The sequence below is a fragment of the Pseudorca crassidens genome, chromosome 19, assembly GCF_039906515.1.
Source record: "Pseudorca crassidens isolate mPseCra1 chromosome 19, mPseCra1.hap1, whole genome shotgun sequence".
NCBI classification, from domain to species: domain Eukaryota; kingdom Metazoa; phylum Chordata; class Mammalia; order Artiodactyla; family Delphinidae; genus Pseudorca; species Pseudorca crassidens.
This window is the reverse complement of record NC_090314.1, coordinates 13,426,874-13,452,441: the sequence shown is the minus strand read 5'-3', so window position 1 is coordinate 13,452,441 and position 25,568 is coordinate 13,426,874. Positions and strand designations below refer to the sequence as shown.

The 25,568-nt window shown below is 47.5% G+C and overlaps 1 long non-coding RNA gene across 3 annotated transcripts in view; it reads left to right on the top strand.

Annotated features, from left to right (window-relative positions):
• LOC137212705 (uncharacterized) overlaps positions 1–25,568 on the top strand; it is a 200,174-nt gene that overhangs the window by 10,146 nt on the left and 164,460 nt on the right. For 2 of the 3 annotated variants that reach the window (XR_010937590.1, XR_010937589.1), the window contains exon 2: positions 3,048–3,176. This is a non-coding gene — a long non-coding RNA (uncharacterized lncRNA). Of the gene's footprint in view, positions 1–2,117; positions 2,203–3,047; positions 3,177–25,568 lie in introns of all 3 variants that reach the window. The other variant, XR_010937591.1, reaches the window with a different exon arrangement.

Sequence of the window (25,568 nt, the reverse complement as noted above, 5' to 3'; positions counted from 1 at the left end):
TGGGGACTCCATGTGTTAGCGTGATGCCTGGCAATTAAAATCGGAAGAGTAATCTGAAGAGAGTTTCAGCTCCGTTGTTTGCCCTTTTAATCTGGTCTGTTGCCATGGGAACGGCAAGTGATTGCAATCACCACTGTTTGTATTGTGAGCTCGCTCCCATCAATATGGCTTTTGAAAAATAAGAAATACAAATCCTGACTTCGGCATGCCACTCATTACTATTCAGAGCAAACCCCTGAGAAGTTCTGTCAAACGCTTCCTTCCCGGTGCACAGGCTCTGGTTTGGAAATTCCCAGCAGCCCAGCTCCCGGCCTGCTTCCTTTCTGCCCCTCTCAGCCAGGTGGATCTGCAGAGGATGTGTGCAGAGGACCGTCAGCCGCTGCCCAGAGGAGTCTGGGTGAAGATTTGCCACCTGGCTTCCCTTACTGCTGCCTGTGGCACTCCATTCCAAGCTCATTATTATTATGTCAATGGCTCATAATCACCTTACTTCCCACTTTCTGAAGATGAAGAGAGAGATGTTGTCCAAGGTCAGAGTCCTTGCAGAGTGATGGGTGGGGAAGAACAGGTCGCTTGCATCTGCATCTGAGAGGTTTATGACATGTCCCGGCTCATGGGTGCCTGCAGGGAGCCAGCTGCACCCAACCCGCCTTGGGTGCAAATCCCCCAAATCTCTTTGGCCGGATGCTCAAATCCAGAGGCTGCCTGGAGGGACATCACCCTAGCCTCCTTCAAGTGAACCCCCGATGCCTTCGTCTCCCCCTGATGCTTACAGAATGGGTTATTGGGAGATTGTGAAAATGTTGGCCTAATGCCTGGAGATAATTGATTATAGCATTTTTCTTTGAGTAGGGAGACTCCGGAGAATGTCTGATCCCACCCTGTGGTAACAACTGAGAATAAACTCCGAGTGAGGAATTGACTTGCCAGAGGTCACGTAATAAGAGAGGGTCTCCCAGCTCCTGTCTCTTGGTTCTGTGTAAATCTAATCTCGTTTGCGGGGCGTGCACCCAGGGTACTTTATTTCATAAACTTTACAAAATTAAAACTACTTTGTATTTGAAATACATACATACTTTAGATCACTTTGCTTAGGTAAGATGCAAGTTGGAATAACATATAAAAAAAAATAAGTTTAATTCTAGAAATTGGTACTTTGTTGATATTATGTTCTCAACCCAGAGCCACAGGCTAGGGGAAGGGATAGACCCTCACTGATTTCAAAATCAGCCTTGACCTCCGGGCCTGGTTCTGGGAATCTTCTAGCTGTGTGACCTTGGGGGATCCACTTCACCTCTTGGGCCCTCTGTATCCTTTTCTGTAAAATGGGGAGAATGGAGCTGGCCTTGTCGACCTCACAGTATTTATGAGGCTTCCCATGAGTTCATGGCTGTGGATGCATTTTATCAGGTGTAAAGAATTGTATTGAATTGTGGCTGTTATTTTATTTATTTTTTTACAATTAATTTTTTTAAACATCTTTATTGGAGTATAATTGCTTTACAATGGTGTGTTAGTTTCTGCTTTATAACAAAGTGAATCAGCTATACATATACATACATCCCGTATGGCTGTTATTGTTACAGATTCTTAGAGTTAGGTCTCCTGGTTTCACTAGGACTAGAATTTCTTTTCTAGGCCAAATGTCTACGTGGTGAATCTAAGTTTTTACTCTTTTTGTTTGGATGAAAATTACTCCCCTTTGATATTTTGACATTGCATTAATCTAAGATTCTCTGGTGTAGATGATAAGCCAATCAAGCATATTCAAGTTACCCACCCACCTCCAAACCTCCAGGGTCTAACTCTACAGATGATCTGGGTGTTCATTCATTCATTCATTCAACACGTCCTATGTGCCAGGCCCTGTGCTGAGCTCCAGGAGTCAATGGTAAATACATACAGTGGTCCCTGCTTTGTGAAGCTTCCATCAATTCTCTGCCTTTCCCATCAGCTCCCTGGTAGGACCACGGTTTTCAGCCTGGTATTTGAGGTACCTTGTTTTTTTTTTAATGACCTGGCATTTCTTCCGGCTTTTTTTTTTTAATTAATTTATTTTATTTATATTTATTTTTGGCTGTGTTGAGCCTTCATTGCTATGCCTGGTCTTTCTCTAGTTGCAGCGAGCGGGGCCTACTCTTCGTTGCGGCGTGTGGGCTTCTCATTGAGGTGGCTTCTCCTGTTGCGGAGCATGGGCTCCAGGTGAGCGGGCTTCAGTAGTTGTGGCACATGGGCTCAGTAGTTGTGGCTCTCAGGCTCTAGAGCGCAGGCTCAGTAGTTGTGGTGCACGGGCTTAGTTGCTCCGCAGCATGTGGGACCTTCCCAGATCAGGGCTCAAACCCGTGTCCCCTGCATTGGCAGGAGGATTCTTAACCACTGCCCCACCAGGGAAGCCCTGGGGTACATTTTAGAAAGCCTCAGAAAGAGACGTGAAGTCTTATCTTAAAAACAACTGCATTTTCAGTTTAAACTAGACTCTGATCCTTCTAGGGCTGGAGCCATGTCTTGTGGACCCCTCTGTGTCCCCAGATGGAGCACAGAGCCTGCCACATAGTAGAGGCTGGGTATTAGTAGAATGTAACTAAATTCCCAGAGATGGCTGGCTAGCCAGCTGCCGAAGACCCATGCATGCTTTCCATCCCGCAGTGTAGCATTGTTGCTGGGAAGTGATTGCCCAGCCAGGGACTACATTTCCATCTAGATAGGGACACATCGATGTACGTGAAAGTGATGTGTGACATTTCTGGCTGAAGGAGCTTAGGAAGTAGGTATTCCTTTATCAGCCCCTTATCCCCTTTGCCAGTTGGAAGTAGGAGTCAAACTATAGCCCATGGGCCAAATCTGGCCTGCTGCGTGTTCTTGTAAATAAAGTTTTATTGAAATTTGCTACTTGTTTTTGTAAATAAAGTTTTATTAGAACACAGCCATGCCCATTCGTTTAATATCATCAATGCCCACTTTCTCCCTACAGTGGTAGAGTTCAGTAGTTGTGACAGATGTGGTCTGGCCCACAAAGCCTAAAATATTTACACTCTGGCCCTTTACAGAAAAAGTTTGCAGAGCCTTGCCCTGGAGGATGGTGTGGACACAAGATGGAGAGAACCAGCGTCTCTGAATCCTTAAGGGGAGGAAATTTGTTTGCCAGCCAGGAACACCCACTCACCCTGGACTCTTAGGTGAGTGAGAGGTGATCTTTCATTGTGTCAAGATCTTAAATTTCTGATGTTTATCCAGCAGGAGCTAGCATTATTCTAATTGATCCGCAGGCCATATCAGAAGTGTGCTGGGTGGGCGACTGCTTCCAGACTTCTTGATGAATTTGTATTTGAATCTGTTCAGAATTGATTTCCCAAGGTCACTGACGCAGCCACAGAGTGGCAAGGGACAGAGACAAAACTAACTTGCCTCAGCTGTTGTGGGGAGGGTCGTTGAAAGGATGCCCACGCGCACAGGAGAGACAGGGATCATACAGCAACCCAGGGACGAGACGGGCAGAAGGGGGAGGCCTCCTGGGACCTGGAACTGAACCCAGGACAGTGTGCGAGGTGGGTGACAACATGGGCTGTGGATTGAGATGGCCCGGGTTTGAACCCTGCTCCTGCCACTTACTGGCTGGGTGACCTTGGCAAGTTCCTTCGTGTCTCTGAGCCTGTATCCCCGTCTCTTAAATGGGAGTAATAACAGACCTAACTTCTGGAGTTGTTATGAGGAATAAATGACTTCTGCTGCTAAGGAGCTTGGCATGGTTAGGGTGCTAGTGCTGGGGGTGGGCCCTAGGTGCGCAGAGGGGACGCAGAGTCTGGAGCAGGGGGGACCACTGCCCAACCGGTGGTGCAACTGCTCCTCCAGTGGCCCGAGGCAGATCCATGCTTCACTCCCTCCTGTTCGTCACCCGCCCTTATCTAATCACGTTGTGTCCTGTCCATTTTACCTCCAAAATATCTCTCAGATCTGTCCATTTCTCTCTGCCGCCTCCATCACCTCCACCTGGTCGCAGTTGCTCTCTCTTCCTGTCTGGACGCTTGGTAAACCCTCCTGCCTGTCTTCACGACATCCCATGGCCTCCCTCAGATCTCTTCTCTTGACAAAAGCCAGAGTGAGGTCTCTTCTAGGTACAGACCTGTTCATGTTATTGCCATCTTAAGGCAGACAAAGCTGCTTCCCGATGGCCGCCGGCTCCGCCGTCCTCTGTCTCCATCCTCCTGATGCCTGAATTCCCTCAGTTCTGTGGGGTTGCTGTGACCCCCTCCCCCGCCTTCCTCCAGGGTCCCTGCACACCCTGCTCCTTCCACTGACAGCACGCAAAAAAAAAAAAAAAAAAAAAAGGCACTGGAAAATGAGGAGGGCGGACAGGATAATCTCGGGACTGCAGCTCTGACACTCCAGGCATATTGGGTGGAGCGGGGAAGGGCGTGAAGTTGCTCTGAGCGTCCTGGGAGGAGGGTGTTATAAAAGTACCATCCTTGCTGGAGGCAGGAGGGTCTGCTGGCTTGGCCCCGTACCTTCCTCTCTGCTAAATCTCAGGGTCACACCAGCCGAGGAGACAGCCAGGGAGACAGTTTGTTGTCAAAATGACCAAGTTCACTTCGGGCGTATTGCAGAAAAAAAAGCTATTTCCTAGTGTCTAAATCTCATTAAAAAAGCAATTTTGCGATCAATTACAATGCAATTTAGCCACTAACTGTTTAATTATATTAAAAAAAAAGACAAAGAAGCAGCAGAAGCGAGTTTGTTCTTCCTGTCCTTATATTTATGAGCCGGGCTGAAAGAGCTTGTCTTTGGAGGGCTTTGGTGTAGAATAAGTGGCCATCTTGGCCCAATTACCTTACAAGTTAAACTTTCCAAGTCAATATATTATATTCACCCGAGGAGGTTGTATCGTTTGGAGTATACGGGAGCGGGAGAGGTTCATTTTTCTCCGAGAGCTCGGACCTTTCTTATTCTGGCACACGCTATAAAAATTGTATCATTCTAGGCGGCTTTTATTAAAGGAACATTATTTCTGTAAATTATTTTTTAATGCTGTGGAAGAGTTTGCCCTCTGGAGTCATCTCAGTTGAGGAATTGGGGGAGGAAATAGAGATTTGAGTCTACAGAGGGCTGGGGGACATCAAGGCCGGGGAGGGAGATACAGAGAAGGCTGGACGTGGGCAGGTCTGCTGTCCCCATAAGGAAAGAGCTTGGAGGGAGGACATGGCATCTGGGCCACATGGGGCGGGGACCATGGGTGCTGCACCCACGTGCTCCTTATCCTGAGGGAGAGAGGACGGGCTCCCCTCAGGGGCGTCTGTTGCTGGTGAAGGGCAGTATGGAATCCAAGGCAGAGACGCTGGCCCCCCTGCTAAGTCCCTTCCCATCGCCTTGTCCTCAGGCCTGTTCTCACTCAGGGATCCCCGGATCCTCTTCTGTGCTCTCTGGTCTATGTCCAACTCCCCTCTTCTCCTGGTGGACGCTCTCCAGCCCATGCCCTGCGGCCACTAGCACCGTACACTCTGTCCTTCTGGCCTGGTGGGCTCCCTTCTTGCCCATGGGAGGGGTATTGGCTACAGAGGGCCCGAATACCTGGGTCTTTGGAAATATTCAAGGGAGGTTTACTTTTGCTTTCCTTCTGCCTGTTGAGGGTCCTTTTTGGTATCAAGAGGCAGAATGGTTATGGCAGGCGTGTTGGCTGCAGAAGATAAATCACTAACGTTGATATTTTTGTCTTTAAAAATGTCTGCATTAATGTTGCATGTGGGCTGGAAGATGCATTAAAGCCATGGAGGGAAATGATGCATTTCAGCCCCTGGAACATCAGTGGTGTGGTTAGAGCCTGATGCCTGCAAAGCTTTGGCCGTGGGTTATGTTCATAGAAATCTTTAAGCTTCACAGCAAGAAATTCTGTTCCTTGTCCTCAGGCTGAGTCTCACCTGTAGCTCATGTGAGCCCTGATTCTGGCTACAGGCTGAGGACTGATCCCAGCCCTGGGCTGAGCTCTGACCCCAATTCCAGACTGAGCTCTGGCCCCAGCCCAAGACTGAGGTCTGAACACTAGTCCCAGAATGAGCTTGGATCTTTGCGTGGTCAGTGCTGTGAGCCGGCCATAGCCAAGCCCAGCCCCTCCATTGTCACAAGCACATGCCAACATCACAGGGAAGCCCGTTGGGACGTGACTTTCATCCAGGTCCTGCACCCAGGAGGCTCGGAGCCTCCCACAAGTGGAGGAAAGATGACTGAAGCTCTTCCAAATCATACGTGCTGTTGCTCAAACATGTGGAGGGAGGCCTGGGGACGATGAAGAAAGTGAGCATTTTACCCAAACACCAGCTGGACCCACCATCTGCTCAGCAACTGTCCCTTTGAAGATGCCACAGCTTCCTCTCACCTCCCCCACTGCTGTGGACCTAATGTGTATCCCCCACCCCAAGTTCATATGTTGAAATTCTCATCCTCAGTGTGATGGTATTTGGAGGTGGGTCCTTTGGGAGGTGATTAGAGTTAGATGAGGTCATGAGGGGGGGGCCCTCAGGATGGGATTAGTTCCCTTCTAAAAAGAGGAGAAGACACAGAGCTCTCTCTCTCTTCACCACATGAGGACACAGCAAGCAGACAGCCATCTGCAAACCAGAAAGAGGGCTCTCACCAGACCCTTAACCTGCAGGGACCTGGATCTGGGACTACCCAGCCTCCAGAACTGGGAGAAATCAATGTTTGTTATTTCAGCCACTGGTATCTATGGCACCTTATTGCAGCAGCCCTAACGGACTAAGACCCCTCCCCCACCCCTTCTTGGCTACAGGCTCTTCATTTGGCTTAGATCATCAGGCACTGCCTCTGGGAAGCCATAAAAAAGTGACGACAACGATGATGATGATGATGGTGAAGGCCAGTACTTACTATGTGCTGGGCACTGGGTTACATGTTTTGCCCGTGTGATTTCATAGAACCCTTACAAACAACTCTGTAGGCTCCATCTCCTTGTCTGTTTGACGGAGGGGTTCCGTGACTTACGGGGGCCCAGGAAAGATGCAAACTTAGGCCTTTCTGATTTCATGGAGGATGATTTAACCCCCATGCTGCTTCCCAAGAACGGCTTTAAGCAGAGAAATGAAGTGGTCATATCTACACTTTAGGAAGATCATCTGGGCTGCGGGCACCCACGTGGGGTGGATTTGAGAGGGAGAGCGTGGAGGCCTGGAGGCTGCCCCAGAGTCCTGCCCTCCGTAGACGCAGCAGTGAATCCTCCACAGGGAGAAGCCAAGGAGCCAGTCACCCCCCTGCCACCCCACCACCTGCTGGTCTGAACTCATCCCAGGACACGGCAGCTTCACGAGTAAAGGCTCTGAGACCCAAGAGGTGGCCAGAGCCTCCACACCCTTCCCAGCCAATGTGCATCGCCGGTCAGCTTGGCCAGCCTTGACCACTCTGTTTTCTACTTTATCTAATTCCCAGTCAACCTGGTTCTGGGCCATTGCTGCCCAGACAGAACACATAATTATGTATTGATTTCCTTCCAAAGATGCACGGCCTTGAGTTAACACGGCACTTTTATGGCCCTGCATAAACACAACCTGAGGAGCAAGAGGGTTCGATTTGGGGGGGAAATCAGAGGATCCTGACTCTGAGGTGGGGAGGGGAGGGCCTGTCACGACACAGGAGTGAGAACAGCCACCACAGGACTTTGGAGGAGGGAGCGGGCTGGCCTCTGGGGGGATGCAGATGCTACTGGAGGCTGGGTGGGTGGGGGGTTGGCCATGGAGGGGAAACAAAACCCTGCTGTCAACCTTGATCATTGGTAAAGGAGTACAGATTCTGTGTGTCAATTTGTCCATCTATGTACCTCTCCCCCATCAGTACAGTTTTCCACGAATTCCCCCCGGTGATTAAGTTTCATGGTGCTCTGCCAGATGGCATATTCTCCCACTTTCCTGGTCCTCCAGGGACTGTCGGAAATACAGGCCAAGCACTCTTACCTCAAAATTACATTAAGGAGTTTAATTAACAGAAATGACTCCATAACCCATAGATCACACTCTCAACGCGTGTGCCACATGCAGACACACGGAAGCTCTTGGCTGGCTCCCTTTGCCTCTGGGGACTCGCCCACTGCTATCAAATCAAGCTGTGATCTTCTCTCATTCCTCAAGAAAAACTTTGGCAGTGTGTGGGCATAGCCTTAAACACAAAATCTCGAGGTATCCCCCTCCGCCAGAATCCATGCCCAGAGGCACTGAAGTTGTTCCTCTTTATTTTTAAAAAAATATTTATTTATTTATGTGGCTGTGCTGGGTCTTAGTTGCAGCACGCGGCATCTTTTTTTTTTTTTTTTTTCACGCGGCATCTTTGTTGCAGCATGCGAACGCTTAGTTGTGACGTGCAGGATCTAGTTCTCAGACCAGGGATCGAACCCGGGCCCTCTGCATTGGGAGCACGGGGTCTTAACCACTGGACCACCAGGGAAGTCCCTGTTCCTCTTTAAAGTTCAACAGAAGTAAGTCCGTAGGGTCAGCTTCAGATGTTGGAGCAGGGCAGACGACGGCCGGTCTGCCGCCTTCCTGTGCTCAGGATGGAGGCTACGAGCCAGACGGGTATGGTGGGCTGCTCGGCCTGCCCTCCCCCAAAGGGGCTGCATCACTGGGTCTTTCCCGATTCTGATGTGGGTGGGAAGCACGGAGCTACTTACTTCATGATCTGCTGGGAGCTGTACCTGCTTTGATCACACCCTCTTGGGCACCTCTTCTGTTTTCTTCCTTTTCTCTCCAGAGCCTCACTGGTAGTCCTCTTGGGCATTGCTTTGCCTCTGACAGTGCACCAGGAGACTTCCACAGTGTGCATTTCTGGTCCATAGCCCTGTTTTAATAGCCCCCAGTCTGATGGTTTTCAACCAGCAGTACCACTCCCCAGGGACACCTCAAACTCTAGAGTGCGGTTTTGGTTGGACCAAAGATGAAGGAGGTACCTAGTTATCCTGTAATGTTCTCAACAAATTGTCTCTTGTCCTGTTGGACTTTGAATGTCCTGTAGACATTCCTGTAGGGGCCAAACTTGTTCACATGTATCTGAACCTAGAACATAAGTACTTCTTTGCATGGCTTTTAATCTACACCGAATAGTCCAGGAATGCAACTGTGGTGTAAATCAGGGGAATTTTGTTTTGTTCTGAACATTACCAACAGTTGTTCACCATTTTGGAAATCATCAGTGATGGTAATGATGCTCATGATATCTGAGTCACCAATATAATACTCCTGTGCGCCTCTGCATGTGTAGATCTGCATAGAAATATTAGAAGCTGATTACTTCATTATGTCTTCTAGGGCAATTATGCCCAACTTTTACATACTGAAATATACATTGTTTTATCATAATTTATTTCCCTCTCGTACCTCCCTTATACTATGGTTACTGAATTATTTTGAGTTTTAAAAAATTTGAGGTTGGTTCTATTTTCTGTGCTTTCATTCTAAGGATAGTAAAGGGTGCTATGGTAGACTGTTTATGGCCACAAAACTCCTGCATCCAAGTATGTATGTCCCTTTGCAATGAGACTCTTGCTTTGATCAACAGACTATGTAGAAGGGATACTATATGACTTTCAAGGCTAGACCTTAAGTTGCTTTGCAGTTTCTGGTGTCAGCCTCTTGGAATACCATCCTGAGACCACTAGGCCACGAAGCTGGTGTAGCCTACAGGAGGATGGAGGTGAACTGAGGTGTCCTAGCTGACAGCCAGTCCAATTGCCAGACGTGTGAGTAAAGCCATCATGGAAAAAAAATTCAGAACCCAGAGTCTCTACAACATATTGTATGCGATGACCGGTAGACACTTAAAATTTGCTAGACACAGAGAAACATAAAACATGATCAATAGTGAAAAGAAAAACAGTCACTAGAAATGGACCTCAGAATGACCCAGATGTTGGAAGTAGCTGACAGGTCTTTAAAAAAGAAGCTATTAAAATATACAAAGACTCGATCATAATGATGAGCAGATGGGAGAAAGAAGATAAAAGTAAGAATGAAATGGAAATTCCAGAATTGGGAACTAAAATATCTGAAACGAAAAATTTATTAATGGACTTAATAGCAAATTGGAGATGCCAGAAGAAAGGGTGAGTGAAACTGAAGATAGATCAAAAGAAATGACCCAATCTGAAGCATAGAGAAAAAAAATTAACTGAAGTAACATTGAACATGGTCTCCTTGGCCTGTGAGACAATATTGAGTGGCCTATTTCATGTGTGATTGGAGTCCTAGAAGGAGGAGAAAGAGAAGATCGGGCAGAAAATAACATATGGGAAAAACAATGTAGATTTCCACAAATTTTATGAAAACATAAACTTACAGATCGAGGAAACTCAGCTAACCCCACAGCTGGATAAATACAAAGAAAACTGCTACCTAGGCATGTTATCATCCAACTACTGGGAACCAAAGAAAGGGAAAAAACTTGAAATCAGAGACAAAAACTACTTTACATCCTGGGGAACAATGATACAAATGAGAACAAACTTCTCATCAAAAACAATGGGGATCATATGATGATGGAATGCATCTTTAAAGTCAACTGAAAATTCTATATCCAGTGAAAACTATCCTTTTCAAAAACGTGAAGGCAATAGAAAGTCATTTTCAGCTAAACCAAAGATGAGCAGATCTGCATTTCACAAAATGCTAGAGGAGGTTTTTCAAATGTAGGGAAACGGCACCATATGGAAACTCAGATATAAAAGAAAGGATGAAAAGCGCTGATAATGGTGAAGTGTCAGTAAATATAAAAAAACAACATTTTCCCTTCTTTTGTTGTTTTTGTTTGCTTGTTTGTTTTTTGCGGTACGCGGGCCTCTCACTGTTGTGGCCTCTCCCGTTGCGGAGCACAGGCTCCAGACGCGCAGGCTCAGCGGCCATGGCTCACGGGCCCAGCCGCTCCGCGGCATGCGGGATCCTCCCGGACCGGGGCACAAACCCGTGTCCCCTGCATCGGCAGGCGGACTCTCAACCACTGCGCCACCAGGGAAGCCCTCTTTTGTTGTTTTTAAAAGACAAATGACTGCTTCAAGGAAAAAGTATAGCATTGTATCATAGGGTTTGTAATGTATGAAAATGGAAAAAAATGACAACCGCGCAAAAGATGGGGTGGGCAAATGTAATTTTATTGTTGTAAGGTGCTTACGTTACAAAGATACTTTGGGTACCCCAGGTTTGCCGGTGTCCCAGTCTGAGTGATGGGCACCAGCACAGGGCAGGCAGCCCCATCTGTGGAGGGAGAGGGAAGACAGGGCAGGGGGCCAGGAGGCCCCTATAGCAGATGTTCTGCCTGGGACCGAGGTGGTCCTTGGGCTTAGGGTAGACCTTTGGGGTCACTAGGACTAAAAGACTCAGGGCAGGAGCCACATGGCCACAGAGAACAGCTAAAGCTCTTGAACTTTTGGAGCTGAAGGGAAACTTTGAGATGAAAATCTCGTCCCCTCCTTACATCCTACAGATGAAGAAACTGAGGCCAGCAATGGTGAACCACCGGGAATGGCGAAGGATTGGCTAGTTAGTAACTGTATTCACGATTTGAGCCCATGTGTTCAGGTCCTGAGCTCTGCTCTCTTCCCCATGCCTACCTCCCATGCCCTGGGAGGGCTGACTCCCTGGCCAGCCACTTCAGAATCATCTGTGGATCCTCGCAGGAGAGACTGCAGGTCTGTGAATCTCTAATTACCCCAGAGAGCAAATAATGTACCATTTACTGGAGGAAAGCGTTTCCCAGGACTCCTGATACAACGAAGATCCAGGCACGAAGCCTTTATCTTGTTTCCATCAGCATAACCTCCGTGGAACATGAAATCGGACTTCTCCCCGGCACCTTATCTAATAGGATCCGTCCTTTCGGTGGGTGCGGGAAGCTGCAGTGCGCACACTCAGCGTGGCTGGGAGGATGCTGTGACTGTGGCTGCAGCTCAGCTAGCTGCCAGTCCCGCCGGAAGAGGAGAAGCGTTGCTGTTCAGGAGGGGAAAATCCTCCAGGTCCATTTCACTCTGAGGCAGGGCACCTTCCCATCCTGCTGCACTGAGGTGAGGGCGGGAGCTGCATCCCCAGGCTGGGCCCTCTTTCTTCCCCACTTTTAGCCTTAGGTAGGAAAGTTGGTACAGTCAGAGGCACATAGAGGTTCCACTGGGCTTTTGCCTCCTTATTTCTGGAAGCGTCTCTCCTCATAAATAACACAGATCACATATGAAATATAGATTTTTTTTCTTACTGTAAATAAATTGAAAAGACATGTACAATTTTGCTTTTGAAATTATCGGGTCACAGGTAATTAATTCAGTGTTGGTCAAGCTTTTTCAGACGTCCTCTTGAATACTTGGGAATTCTTGCAAGGTGACGGAAGCTAATCTAGACATTGTTTTCAAATGTAAGGAAACATTTTACACATTCTAAATGTAGCCATTAATGAAGCCGACCTCCAAGTTCTGTTCTATAAACATTAAACATTTTATTAAATTTGATTCGCAGTTTTCTTTTTGTATTTTGGAACCAATCATTCTTTTCTAGGCCTTAAATATGTTCATAGGCTCTAGGCTCTCCCCCATCACACCTAGTGGATAAGATGACCTCGTAGGCAGAAGCCAGGACACTTGGGGTTCCCATCTCAGTTCTGCCACTGGTTAGCTGGTCACCTTGGGTGAGGGCCTGGCCCCTTCTGAGCCTTCTTTTCCTCAGTGGAACAGCGAGGAACAGGGTGAAGCAGATTCTGCATCCTCCATTCTGAGACGCCTTTTGGGGGACAGGCTGGATGGCAGGTAGAGCCAATCCAGGTGAGTCTAGAGTTTTGACTTATAGAAGCTGGGGGCCAGATGCCCCCTACTTGGCAGGTGAGGGGTTAACCAGGCCGGAATCCATGCCCAGAGCTGGGGCCCCGGTTGCCTGAGCAACGGGTGCCTTCTCCGTGTGCCGTGACTCAGATGGGTGTGGGCCTTGCGAGTGGGCTCCGGCCACGCAGGACTTCCTGCCTGTGACGCTGACTCCGGATTTGAGGCGAGCAGCCTGAGTCACAGCTGGAGCTTCTCCTCCAGCGGAGGGGGCTGCCTCCAGCCCATCTTGCTTGGGGCCTGTGCCCCACGCGGGGACCTGCCCCCACTCCTAGGTGCTGGGACTGCGTGGGAGAGGGCAGTGCAGCTGCCGGGTGTTCTGAGCACAGCAGCTCCGGGATGAAGGATGGGAACAGCCTGGGGGCTGTCAGAGCCAGAGCTTCCCTCAGACCCTTCCAGGCTTTTCAGGGTGTGCACGACGGAACCCGCACCGCTTAGCCCCTCACCATAGACCCAGGAAGCCCCACCACCCACTCCTCTTCCCCAGGCACGCTGCCCAGCTGCGCAGAACTTCTCACCAGTTCTCCAGCATCTGCTTCCCTGTTCCCATGCTGTTGTTGATTCCTTTTCCTCTTGCTTAATTCTTCTGGGATCAGCCTGTTGACCAACCCCTCTTCTCTGGGAAGACATCCTTTTTCTCTTTGCCCCCGTAGCTCCATGCTCAGGTCCCTGTCCCAGGCCTCATCTACTGTCTTGCTGTGAACTTTGGCCAGCCCTGCCTTATCTGCCTTGGAAGAGGTGTCTAGGAACCTTCTGGGCCACAGACAGTGGGATGTGTTGCTGTTCACCCAAACTGATTTTCCTCTTTCTCCTGGCCACACAGCTGGACTACATTTCCCCGCTTCCCTTGAGGCTGCATTGCCCTTGTGATCAATGGTTCTGACCACTGGAATGTGAGAGGAGATATGTGTGCATTTTCTCAACTAAGACTTTCTTTTTTTTAATCAGTGTTATGAAGGCATAGTTCACATACAATGAAATGCACCCTTTAAAAGTATGCCATTTTATGGATGTCCCTGCTCCCAGATTGATGTAGGCCACCGTCACCACAATCAAGTTATAGAACATTTCCATCATCCCAAAGGTTTCTTCGTGCGCCTTGGTGGTAGGACGCCCCTCCCTCCCCTCCCCCCACCCCAGCCCCTGCCCAACCACAGATCTGCTTTACGTTACCCTAGGTTGGTTGCCTAGTCTAAGATTTCATATGAATGGAATCACACAACATGAAATCGTCCGGGCTGGCTACTTTTGCTTAACGTAACGTTCTGAAATCCATCCGTGTTGCGTGTAGCAATAGTGTGTGTGTGGTTTGTTTGTTTGTTGTTTTTATGCCGAGTAGGTTTGCACTGTATGAATCTGCCACAGTTTGTTTACCCACGTTCACCTGCTTGTGGGCATTTGGGTTGTTGGTAGTTTAGGGCTATGGTGGATCAGGCTGCTATGCACATTTGTATCAGTCTCCAGGTAAACGTGTTTTCTGTTCTCTTGGCTACATGACTCGTAGTGGAATTGCTGAGTCACATGACTACTTGTTTAACTACCAGAGACCGCCGAACTGTTTTCCGCTGTGGTTGTACCGCTCTACATTCGGCAGTACTGTATATGAGAGCTGCTATTCCACACCCTCACCAACACTTGATACGGTCAGTCCCGTTAATTTTATTTAAAACACTTATTTATTTTTAGCTGCATTTTCGTTGCTGTGCACGGGCTTCCTCTCTAGTTGCGGTGCGTGGGCTTCTCATTGCGGTGGCTTCTCTTGTTGGAGAGCACGGGCTCTAGGTGCGTGGGCTTCAGTAGTTGTGGCATGTGGGCTCAGTAGTTGTGGCTCGCGGGCTCTAGAGCGCAGGCTTGGTAGTTGCGGCGCATGGGCTTAGTTGCTCCGCGGCATGTGCGATCTTCCTGGACCAGGGCTTGAACCTGTGTCCCCTGCATTGGCAGGCCGATTCTTAACCACTGCGCTGCCAGGGAAGCCCAGTCCCGTTAATTTTAAACATTCTGGTGGGTGTGTCATGGTATCTCACTATAGTTTTAATTTGCATTTCCTTGACTAAAGCTATCAAGCATCCTTTTGATGTACTTCTTGGTCATTTGTATATCTCCTTTTGTGAATGTTTTAAAAACTTTTCCCCATTTAAAAATGTCTTCTTATTGAATTCTAAGCGTCCTTTGTATAGTCTCGATGCAAGCCCTTTGTCACATGTATGGATTACAAAAATGATCTCTTTGTGGCTTGTCTCTTCATTTTGTTAATAGCGTCTTTTGAAAAGGAGAAAATTTTCATTTTAATGCAGACCAATTAATTGGTTTGTCAGTTTTTTTCTTTGATGGTTTGTTCTTTACGTATCCTATCTAAGAAATCTTTGTCCCAAGGTCGCTGGACCAAAAACTTAAAAAAAATAGATGTGTCTTTCCTGCCCCCTTCCTCCTCTTCCCTTTCCTGGAAGCAGATGACAAGGACCTAGGAAGATGGAGAAGCCGTGAGATGAAAAGAGTTTGGGATCTAATCACTGCATGAAGGAGAGTCCCCAGTGGGACCACCTTCCTCGGACTCGGCACAGAAGGCAGGAAGCAATGCCTGTTGTGTTTGCACCGTTAACATTGTGAATCTGTTTGCTACGGTAGGTCGGCCTGCCAGGAACTTGTGTTTCTCCAGCTGTGCAGATACGGTGCTTAGCCAAGTAATCCCCAGTGAAGGTACTGCCAATGATGAAAGGGCCACCACCACTCAACACTCCTCTCTGTTCCCAAATGTCCTCATTTACCTCTCCAAACAGGCCAGATGATGAGCTCAAAGGAAGATTTGCACACATCTTCACTGAAGCGTTAATGTGTGGTACCTAGATGGTATTGAGCTGAGCGAGGTGGGGACAGATCGGGTGTTGTGTTGCTTCACTGTCTTGTACACCCAAAGTGGAGATGCCGTGGCCTTCACCCAACCCGTTATCCTCTTCCTCACTGTCTGGTCCCCCATTCCCAGCAGCTCTCCCTGGAGTCTGTGTGGATACCCATTGGCTCTCATCTCTGGAGACTGTCTTCCAACTCTGCCTGCTGTGCTATTATCAAGTTTCTTAGGTGGGGTTGCATCTTACTCCCCACTGGACAGTGTGTTATTTTAATTTTTACTTTTTTTTTGCGGTACGCGGGCCTCTCACTGTTGTGGCCTCTCCCGTTGCGGAGCACAGGCTCCGGACGCGCAGGCTCAGCGGCCATGGCTCACGGGCCCAGCCGCTCCGCGGCCTGTGGGATCTTCCCGGACCGGGGCACGAACCCGTGTCCCCTGCATCGGCAGGCGGCATCTCAACCACTGCGCCACCAGGGAAGCCCCCCCCTTTTTTTTTTTAATATGGATAGTCAGTTATTCTCACACCATTCAATAAAGAGTTTCCTTTCCCTTATTAACTGACCATAAATGTGGGTCTGTTGTTTTGGGCTTCCTATCCTGTTCTATTCACCTATTCGTTTGTCCTTAAACCGAAACCATACTGAATTGATCACTGTTGCTTAATAGAAAGTCTTGAAATACGTTTATATTCTCCAACTTTGTTCTTTTTCAGTACTATTTTGGTTATTCTAGGTACCTTGAATTGTCATATAAATTTTAGGATCAACTTGTCAGTTTCTTCAAAAACTCCTCTTGGAATTTAGGATTGTGATCTATCGATCAGTTTGGGGAGAGCTGACATCTTAATAACATCAAATTGTCCAGTCCATGAACATGGCGTATCTTTACATGTATTTAGATCTTTAATTTCTCTCAGCAATGTTTTGTGGTTTTCAGTATAGTGGTTGCACCTTGATCATTAGATTCGTTCCTAGGTATTTGCTTTTATTAATTCTATTGCAAATGGTATTTTAAAATGTTCTCATTTTCCATTTTTTGTTGCTCGTACATAGAACAATAATTGACTTTTTATATAGTGACATTATGTGCTGCAATGTCAAGAAACTCAATTATTCTAGTATTTTTTGATAGATTCTGTAGTGTATTCTATGTATACACACAGCCTTTCTGAATAATGCTGGTTTTACTTCTTAATTTCCAATATTTATGGGTTTTGTTTATTTTCCTTTCCTATTACACTATCTAAAGTTTCCAGTACAATGTTGACGATAATTATCTAATACCTTTGCTATTGATCTTACAGGAAAAACATTCAGTGTTTCGCTATTAGGTAGAATGTAGTTAGCTTTAATTTAAAAGATGCCTTTCTCAGATTAAGGAAATTCTTTCATTGTTTCCTTTAAAAAAATAACGTAATGGGTGTTAAATTTTGTCTAATACTTTATGTGAACCATATAGCATATGATTTTCCCCCTTTATATGATCAATGCTGTGAATTATATTTTTCTCCTTTATTCTGTTAATTTTGTGAATTTCACTGAGTTTTTTCAACTTGATTTTTTTCAGATGTTTTCCACATGTTAAATTAACCTTGCATTCCTGTGATAAACACTACTTGGTTGTGATGTGTTACACGCACACACTACATATATATATATATTTTTTTAATAGTTTTTTTTTAAAGATTACTTCTTTTTTTTTCTTTCTTTTTTTTTTTGGCCGCGTTGGGTCTTCCTTGCTGTGCAGGCTTTCTCTAGTTGCGGCGAGTGGGGGCTACTTCTCCTTGCAGTGCATGGGCTTCTCACTGTGGTTGCTTCTCTTGTTGTAGAGCACAGGCTCTAGGCACGTGGGCTTCAGTAGTTGTGGCACGCAGACTCAGTAGTTGTGGCTTGCTGGCTCTAGAGCGCAGGCTCAGTAGTTGTGGCGCACGGGCTCAGTTGCTCTGAGGCATGTGGGATCTTCCCGGACCAGGGATTGAACCTGTGTCCCCTGCATCGGCAGCAGATTGTTAACCACTGCGCCACCAGGGAAGTCCCTTTAATAGTTTGATGTATATTTATATATATATAGTTTATATATATATTTAATAGCTTTATAAGGGTTTTATTCTCCCTAATCATGAGAAATATTGGTCATCTATAGCAATTCTTTTTTAAAATAATATCTTTGCCAATTTTTGGTGTTAGGACTATTCTGCCTTCCTTAAATGAGTTGAAAATATTCTCTTCTCCTTGATTTTCTGAAGGAGTTTGCTTAATATTGTTATTATTCCTTCCTTAACTGTTTGATAAAGTTCACTGGTAAATGTATTTGGACTTGGAGTTTCTTTGTGGGAAAGTTTTTGATATAAGTTAAACTTACTTAGTATATATAGGGTTTTTTAGATTTATGCTTTCATGTTATGTTAGTTTTGGTGAGTATCTTTTTCAAGAAGTTTGTCTATTTCACCTGTAAATTTACTGTCATAAAGGTGTTCATAATATTCCCTATGGTTCTTTTACAGATCACAGATTCAAGAGCATCTGTGGTGGTATCCCCTCTTTAATTCCTGATATTGGTAATACGTGTTTTCTCTCCTCTTTTTTTATTTTTATTAGTCTTCTCTGGGAGGTTTGACTCTGCTTATTTTCACTATTGTCCAATTTTTGTATCATTGATTTTCTCTCTTCTTGTTGTTTCCTGTATTCTGCTTACGTTGGGTTTCATTTGCTCTTCTTTGTTTGCATCTATAGAAGCTTAGATCACTGAGTTTGTGCCTTTTTTATCTATTAATATAGGCATTTCAAGGTCTAACTTTTCTTCTGCTCTGTTTAACCTCTGCCTTAGCTGTATCCCCCCAATTTTGAAGAGTTTGCTTTCATTATCATTCAGTTTGAAATTGTTATTTCTTCACTGACCTAAGGCTATTTAAAAGTGTTTCATTTAATTTACCAATATTTGGTGGTTTTCTGGATGGCTTACTGTTACTACTTTTAAATTCAACTTCATCACATCAGAGAATAAACTTTCAGGCTTTCAACCTTTAAAAAAATTTTGAGACATGCTTTATGGCCAAGTATGTGGCCCATCTCTGGATATTTCTTGTATACTTGAAAAGAATGTGAATCGTGTTGTTAGCTGGAGTGATCTCTAAATGTCAATGAGGTCGAGTTGGTTATTGTTCAAATCTGTATTCTTACAGGTATGATGAGTGTGAGAATGGATTAGGAGGACATGCTGTTTTGGTGGGATTAGCTGGTAGGGATTTATTTGCAAGGAATTGAGTTTTAGTGTAACAGTCGTACTCAAAACTCATGTATGTCACAATCAGAGTTAATCTAAACCAGCAGATGACCAGAGTGAGCCTGGACTGAGAGTGCTTGATTTGTTTAATTCAACTACTTGCTACATTGTACGTCTATCCTATCTTTGGGGAGCTCAGGGAGAGAGGGTAAGCTTTCATCAAGAGTCAAGACTGCCCTTTGATTAAGCAACCCAGTGTCCCCTTCTTTTAGAACTGAGCATGCTCAGTGAGGCGGGATCTGCTCTTAGATGAGGGACTTGATCGCCTTGGCACTGAGCATGCCCAGTGGGCAGTTCACCCGGGGACTGAGCATGCTCAGTGGGCAGTGAGCGTGCATGCCTTTTTAAAAACCTGTTAGGCTCTAACACTTGATGTTCTTGTCCTGTGTGATCGTTGGAGTCCAGGAGTTGTTAAAATTTTGCTGCCACAAAATGGCAGAGTTTAGAGTTATCAACACCAAGCATTCGTTGTTCAGATGGGGAACCTGAAGACCAAAGAATGACGGGGAATTGGTGAAGGTCACACCGTAAGTTGGTGCCAATGCAGGAATAAGTATTCAGATTTCTTGTCTCCTCTCCAGGGCACGGCCTGCTGCAGTGTTTCGGCCGTGGGCTGGAACCTGAGACAATCCACCATGGCTGATTTTCTGTGGGTGTTTGAACAAAGAGGATCAAGATACAGTTTTCCTCTGGCTTCTCTTTTCAGGAAACGTTCTCTCTTTTCTTCCAAGATCCCCATTAGGAGAGCAGGTGGGAGGAGGGGGGAATGGCAGTGATCATCTTGCTGTCTCTTGGTGGTGCTAGAACTCCCATGAATTGTTTCCTCTCAGGACTGATTTATTCAGGGCTGAGGTCACAGTTTGGGAACAGGAGCTGAGGGGAATGCTACCCAGAGATTTTTGGCTTAATTGCCTCAGGTGATTGAGAAGGCAAGGAGGAGAGGAAAATCCTTTAGGGGGAATGGGTAGTTGTCTGTGTACAGAAATCATATTGTTCTTGTTGCAAAATATTTGCGAACTGTCATGTATCGGCGGTGAGCGTGTGTACGTGCATGTTTTAGTTCCAGCAGTTTATTCAGCCTATCTCTCAATCTGTCGGAAAGCGGTGTTGCCGTGAGGGCCTGACGGTTTGTTTTTTCTGCTTAAGCAAAACGTAAATTATCGGGCGCATTAACGTTTGGGTGCTTTACTCCGTTATTAGAGGAGAAAAGTAAAAATCCTGCCCCAAGATGAATGTTTGCTTTTAACGCGATTAATAATGCGCAGGAAGGAAGGAAGGCAACAGATTGGGAATATTGTGGATCTGCTGCTCAGCGCCTCACCCAAGTGACCCCTTCCATCATCTCCCTTCCTCCAGAGCCTTCACTAGCTCCCTATTGCCTTTGTCATGAAAGCCAAACTTCCACCTCGCAGTGAACTGGCTCCATCCTGCCGGCCTACCTGGAGCACCTACTGTGTGCCTAGCCCTGCACTGTGGGGGAGGCAGGAGAGGGAGGGGAGGTACCTCTGCTCTCAGAGAATTTTCTGGGCATTAAGGGAGACAAGAGCAGCTTACGGAGCAGAATCGGTGCCCTCACAAGAGAGTAAGGAGTCTGGTGTTAGATTGGTGGGAGCAGACGGCAAGGACTGTCAGAACCAAGAGAGGGAGAATTGATGTGCTGGGCTGGGTGGTCAGGGGATGCTTCCTGGAGGAGGGGGCCTACAGGGAAATGAGAAACTTGTGGATAATCCCAAGCAAGGATACTGCTTATTGAGCACCAGGCATCATGCTAGGAGCTCTTTTTTTTTTTTTTTTTTTTTTTTTTTGCGGTACGCGGGGCCTCTCACTGCTGTGGCCTCTCCTGTTGTGGAGCACAGGCTCCCAACGCGCAGGCTCAGTGGCCATGGCTCACGGGCCCAGCCGCTCCGCGGCACGTGGGATCCTCCCAGACCGGGGCACGAACCCGCGTCCTCTGCATCGGCAGGCGGACTCTCAACCACTGCGCCACCAGGGGAGCCCGCTAGGAGCTTTTTTTTTTTTTTTTTTTTTTTTGCGGTACGCGGGCCTCTTACTGTTGTGGCCTCTCGCGTTGCGGAATGCGCAGGCTCAGCGGCCATGGCTCACGGGCCCAGCCGCTCCGCGGCATGTGGGATCTTCCTGGACCGGGGCACGAACCCGTGTCCCCTGCATCGGCAGGCGGACTCTCAACCACTGTGCCACCAGGGAAGCCCTAGGAGCTTTTTATATGTTCTTGCTACTCCATCTCACAGCCCTGTAAGGTGGGTGTCGTTATCCCCTCTTTGTGGATGAGAAAACTGAGGCTCAGAGAGGTGAAGGCACCTCCCTGGCATTACACAGTGAGTGAGGGGCAGAGCCAGGATGCGCACTCAATACTGGGAGACTCCAAAGGCTGCGCGTCTGAATCCAGTGCCTCTCTCACCATTCTTAGCAGGAGGAAGCCCCGAGAAGCAGAGAACCCGGATGGAGTATGGCACGTGGGTATGTGGGAGTGAGGGAGGGGGAGGTCCCACGTGGGGGTAGCTGGCAGTAAGACCCCTGTCAAGGGGGCCAGGTCACGGGACAGCCTGGACGCCCAGCAGAAGGGACGTTGCCCGGAGCCATGAAACAGCGGCTGGTCTCCCACCCTGGACCTTGCATTACCAGGCACCGCTGTGTCCCCCGGGTGTTGCGGCTTCCTCCTTCCATTCTGGGAAGCAAGTTCCCATGGGCCCCTTTCTCCTGTTTCACTGCTCAGCTCAGCCTCATCATCTCACAGCTGGAAACTGCCGCAGCCCCCAGGCTCACTGCCTCTGGTGACATCTGTCCACAGTGGCCACCAGCAAAGCACAGAGCTGGCTGGGGCACTCCCCTGTTCCCAGTGTGCCAGCAGCCCCCCTTTCCCACAACAAGAAGTCCAAGCTTCTCAGCCAGGATACTGGTCCTCCCTCTTTCTCGCCCTTCTGCACTTTCTCCTACTTCCTGCTTCCTCTGTCTGCAAGGTGCTTCCCTCCCCCCACTTTTTTTTGCGGTACGCGGGCCTCTCACTGGTGGCCTCTCCCGTTGCAGAGCACAGGCTCCGGACGCGCAGGCTCAGCGGCCATGGCTCACGGGCCCAGCTGCTCCGCGGCATGTGGGATCTTCCCAGACTGGTGCACGAACCCGTGTCCCCTGCATCGGCAGGCGGACTCTCAACCACTGCGCCACCAGGGAAGCCCCTCCCCTCCCCCCTTTTGCAATTGGAGAACCTCTATTCATCCCTTGAGGCTCACCCCAAATGAGCCTTCTTGAGGAAGTGCTCCCTGTGGGTGGAAGGAATGAGTCTCCGAGATCTTGAAGGCCTGCATCCTTTCCAGCTGCCCCGGCACCTAGTCCGTTCTCCTGAGCTTGTTGTTTGTCTTCATCTCTCCCAGGCTTGGAGGAAGTGGAGTGAGACAGGAGTAGGTAGGATTCACGTGCGTGGCAGCAGATCACAGTGGTGAAGTTAGACTGGGAGCTTTGGCCAATCCTGCTGGAAGCATTTTATCCAACCACCCAACAAGTATTTAGAGTGTCCACTTGGTGTTAGACTGCAGGCTGGGTATTTAGGACACTGAGATGAGTGAGACAAATATGGGCCCTGCCTTCATGGAGCTGACAGTCCAGCAGAGGAACATACCTTAAGCGAATAATGGCTGCTGTGCTCGGGAAATTGAGCTGTGTCTGAGCTGAGAAGAACCCAGGGTCTGTCTCTGCGCCCCCGTGATGCCAGCGTGAGGTGAGCACCTGCAGGCGAGTGTCCAGGTGGAAGGGAGACACAGGCTCCTGTTACCTGGTTGAAGATGGCCCTGGAAAGCTGCAGCTGGTCCCATCTTAGCCAGGGTCTGGAGATGCCATTCCTTGTTTTCCCTGTTTTAATTAAGGTGCATTATTTCTGGAGGAAGAGTTGTTCCTGCCTGAATCTGGTGTGCCCCTCACTTCTGCTGGTCTCAAAGGCTCCCCTGGTTGTGCGTCGCTCCAGAGACCCTTATACAAACCAAGGAGAAGAGGTCTGGGAGCCACTGCCTGCACACTGATACTCAGGGGCTTCTGCGTTGAGAGGCAGACACTGTTTATTATGGATAGATCTGCAGATTGCATGTTTTTTATAATTTCCCAGAGAGTTCATTTTGTGCTCTGCCAAGATCTAAATGGACTGGTGCAAACGCTCAGACTTCCTGCTGCCTCTGGCGGGGTGAGGTCCAGCAGGTAAGGAAGGTGCCCATGTGCTCCGCTCGGGAGGGGATGATGGCAAAGCCCCGCGTGGGGGATGGACAATGGTGCTTCACCCAGGGCCCTTGACAAGACCTTTGCCTCTGGGATGGGGGCGTGTCGCGTCTCTGTGGGGGTCACTTTTAGCAGGCTGTAAGCTGATGGAGGGTATGATAAGGAGACTTCTGTCTGGGCTTACGGGAAGGCTTCATCGGAGAGGAGGCATGACCTAGTTTGAAGATCAGAAACCATTTCCGCAGCTACGGGGAGATTCTATCTGGAGGGACCGGGATCAGCCAGTGTGAAGTTTGGAAACGTCAAGGGCAGGATCGTTGCGTGCGGGGGGCAAAGGAATAGTCGAGGTACGGGTGGGGGCCCATCATAGAAGCCCTGGATGGAATCTAAGGGATCTGTAACTTTCCCCCAGTTTTTTAAACTTTAATTTTTTGAATTATGAGAAAAATACATGTCTATCATAGAAAATTTTGAAACTTCAGAAACAAAGTAGAAATTAGTAACCCATTATTTTGCCATCCAGAAGCAACTTTGTTAGCCTTTTGTTTCCTTTGTCTTTTTTTCTGTAGATTTTTCACATTCTTGAATTCATCTTTCATGTACCATTTTATATCCTTTTTTTTATTCGCCCCAAATGCCCCATACCCTCTTCCATAGTATTGATAATTTAAACCACTTTCTCTCCAATTATGTGCCCTCAGGAGATGCCCTCAGTGCCTGGTATTCCTCTATTTATGATTCATTCCCTCAGACCAGGAAGTTTCATCCTAGGCTGCAGAGTACACTCCCCTGGCAGGCTTTAAAAAATCCAGGACCCACTCATACCGATTAAATCAGAAATTCTGGGTGGTACCCAGGCATCAATGATGTTCCCCAGGTGAGTCTAATGCAGCCAAGGACGGGACCCCCTAAGTTAGACTGAAACACTCCTTGCCACGCTGGCCCTGTTGGCCAGTGAAGTTCCTCACCTGTTGTGTTATTCTCAGACTCATCGTACTGGATGGACTTAGCACGACCAGGCCCACCAGGTACCTGGGGGGAATCTAGTGGCAGCAAGAGAGGGAAGCAAATAAAATCATGATAAATGTGTGACGCCACCACCACTGCTACCACCATCCTTTACTGGAGTAGGTGTCTCTTGTTTTTAATCTGCCAAAGACTTTTATCTTCACTGGGGAACTGCTCTTCCTGCGTCCCATGCAGTCTGGTGGGACTGTCAATCCCAGTGCTTCCTGTACAGCTCTGCCCACAGGGCTTGGTCCAAAGAGAGGGCATGTGACTGAAGCAGGATCAATCAGATATCTCCTCTATGGGATGGCCAGATAAAATACAATATGCCCAATGAACTTTGAATTTCACACAGGAAACAAATATTTCTTGTAAAAAAAGTGTGTCACCAGTAGTGCATGGGGCATATTTATACTAGAAAACAGCTTATTGTTTATCAGAAATTCAACTCATTGGGCATTCTGTAATTAACAAAAAGTTTGGCAACGTTACTCCCATGAATTTGCTCTGTGGGTGCTGGTGGCAGTGGGGTCTCTCTCTTAGAGTTTGAGTTTATATGTGACTTTCCAGACCACCTTCTCTAATTGGATCTCCACCTTTTTCTCTCTGATATTTAGTTCCTTCTTGGCACTTACTACACCCTGCAGTTCTTTTTACGTAGCTGTTTGTACGTAGGTTTAATAGCTATATCAGGGGTCCCTGATACAACATGAGCTCCACCAGGCAAGGGACCTCCACTGTCCATCAACATTTATTTGTGAGGATTCTTGAGTCCTCATTTGAGTTTAAGTTTCTCTGGAGAGAATTTCTATTTGCTTTTACAGTACCTGGGAGCTCTACTTGAGGTTTCTGGGACCTCACAGGTAGTGCAATTTTGGATCTCAATGTTGTGGAAGAGGTAGCTTGTGTTAATAAGTTTTCCCCCTCAGCCAGTGCCAGGGTCAAGATAGATGAGTTTCCTGGCTGTCTCTTTGTGGAGATCCTGCTGTATTTCTTATTCACTTTCTGAGTGTGTAAGCCCTTTGGGATCTCAGCTTTAAGTAGGGGTTCCAAATCCGAACTCCCGCCTTGGCCTGTGGTTGGGTTTTATCTCCTCTCCCCTCCAACCTCCTGTGGTCTTCAGTGAAAAACTTCAAAGTCTCCGGGGTTTAGCAGAAACCCTCAGGGAGAAAGCTGATTTTAACACTCATTTTCTTTCCCGACTTCTTATTTCCCTTTGTTTTAGGGCTTTGCAGATTTCTTACTTTTGTGCCAGCTCAGTAATGCATTTAAATAGATTAAATTTTTTTTCCCACCCATTTGGTCGTTTCACTTGGGAGGGTGCTTCACGGGAATCAGATCTGTACTGCTGTTGGAAACAAGCCACCAGGTTAT